Source organism: Scardinius erythrophthalmus (assembly GCF_964197995.2).
Source record: "Scardinius erythrophthalmus genome assembly, chromosome: 15".
Taxonomy (NCBI): Eukaryota; Metazoa; Chordata; class Actinopteri; order Cypriniformes; family Leuciscidae; genus Scardinius; species Scardinius erythrophthalmus.
In genome coordinates this window covers 24,654,691-24,657,330 of record NC_138235.1, presented here as the reverse complement: position 1 = coordinate 24,657,330, position 2,640 = coordinate 24,654,691, and positions in this window count along the sequence as shown.

Below are 2,640 nucleotides of genomic sequence, written 5' to 3'. Positions count from 1 at the left end.
TCAAAGCACATCTTTGACAAGCCAGACACAGAGCAAACATGGTGTAGATACTGTCACCTGACCTCTCAGGACACATTTGACAATAAAACGATGTGGTCTGGTAACCAGGTTTTGAGTTAGACATCAGAAGACAGGCGAGACTAATTCGTCTGGGTAACCTCGCAATGTTGCAATGACACTATCTCAGCAGAACAAAATTAAGGTAAGTACAATTAAAACCTGCCCTGTGAACGAGATGCATGCGTGCCTGTGCGCGCACACAAGTTGCCAACAAAGCGTTCGTGACTCGGGTGCAAGACATAAAACAACAAGCCAAACTATCAAGTTCAATCCTGTCAAAACTCTCCAATAACCCATCTGACCGGGTCCACTGTCCTTCCGATGACTTAATGTCACGGCGTTATGATTATGTCAGCGCATTAACAAAAACAAAATATGTATCTTTGTCAAACACTATAATCGTTGGAACATACACGCACTGATGATGAGGAGGATGATGTTGATAATTATGCTAGCCTGCTAGCTAATGTCTCCTGTATTAATAAAGCAGAACACCCCCTCAATGGCAGCTTACAGTGGCTGTGATTAACACAAGGAGCTAATTGCAAGAGCCATAAGCTAATCAGATCATCTTCCGTATGCTCGAGAAGACGAAGGCGGAACTTACCTGAAATCCTTCTCTACAACATCAGATTTTGCGTTTTGAGATGTTGTTGTAACTGAGCAGCGGTTAGCGGATGAGAGTCAAGTGCCGCTTCAAGTGTTTTGGAGTCGTTTTACACCCCTAGCACACCGATATTAATGATATGGCTGTCACTTATCAATATTTATGGTGGTGAGGAGTGTTGGTAACGGGTCAGTGTTGGGACACAGTGTTGTCTTTCTCTTTCTATCTCTCTCTCTCTCTCTTTCTCTCTCTCTCTCTGTGTGTTTTCTATAAGAAAGAACCCCCCCTCGCTTGAAAGCGGCTCTTCCTGCGAGAAGAATAATGTGCGCTTGAAAACGCTCTGCCCACTTTCCAGTGTCGCGCGCTGCGATTGGTTGAACCCCCACAGAGCGTAAGACGCGGACCAATCAGGGTGGTCATTTTGTGATTTAAAAACGCGCGTGTGTGTGTATGTGTGTGCGCGCGAGTAGTTCTGTGTATGACTGCTTAAACATTGCTAATATTATGGTGGGCAATTTGAATCACACCAGCAAATCGTTTTTTGTTTTTTTTTGGAATCCGTGTAACAGATTTCTTCAGTAAATCTATCGGGAGGTTGCAGGGGCCGTTCACACACAAATGCGTTTTGTGTTTTATTGCACTTTTTAAACTTATTTTTTTCTATTTAATTTCCTCTTCTTTTTATCATATTTAAACACGTGCTAGACTAGACAGACGTATTTGAACATCTCGTATTGCTGCTTTTCGGCGTTTCACGCATGAGCATTTGGCGCTTTCGAACTTAAAAAGATAGTTAATTTATGAGTGAGTCAACGTCAGATTTGCGTTTACAAATGCAGCAGTAATTATGTCCTAAATTAAAAAAAAAGCATGCCCTAACGCTATTTTATAGTCATTTTACACATTACTAATACCAAGTTTCGACTCCTTTCCCTCTCTCATTATGAACAACATTCGTATGAAGATATTCTTCCAAACTGAACAATGCCGCTTTCAGTCGGTCTAGACTGGTTCCTTCAACACGCCTGTTCGTTTCGTTCACAACGATGACCCGTTCTGCTGGGGACACGCTTATTAACGACCAGCTGAAACGTTTTAAGACTGCAGCAGATTTTAAACAACGACTGGACGCGACTCGGCGTTTGGCCATGATCAGTCGTAAGTATCAAATTACATAATCGGCCTTACAGTCGTAAAGTGAACACCCGTCTCGCTTTAGATTAAAGATAACAATAATACTTGTTCACTTAAGTGGTCACTATTCGCTCAGTTGGACCAACCAAATCAAATGCTGTTTTATATTGCTAATTTTTGACTCGAACCAGAACGATTTTGGTTGCCTTGTAGGCTACCGTGCCCTATGAAGAATTCAAGAATTTCTAATCATTCTAAATCATTAATATTGATTACGAATATAGACACACTTTATATTACTATAACTGTCTAAGATCGGCAATAATGTGGGTACAATATTTTTTATAAATATTTATATTTTAGAAGTATAAAAAAAATCTACACATAGTTTTGAACACTTTTTTAAAAACTACATTTGTGCAGTAAAATTAGCTGTTATATATATTTTGTATTTACTTTATGTATTTTATTTATTTATTTTATTAAATGTGCCATGCTTGGGTGGATTTCTGTCACCTGGTGGAAAACAAACACGAAATTACTACTATAACCAGTAGATGGCACCAGAGGAGCACTCTTTAGCTCACTTGCCATTTCCACTGCCCTGACAGTTCTTTTCGCATGTTTTGCTTTTGGATTTATTATAAAATGAATATTATAACGAATTTTACTGCACTAAAGTATGAAGTCGGCTATAGCAAGAGTAAAGTCTCATGCCATTTAGATGAAAGAAATTACATATAAATAAACCCAGATTTTACAATTGATGGGAAACCATCTTTAATTGTTCCCCCATCATATTATACACCGATGCAGATATCATAACAATCTATCAATAA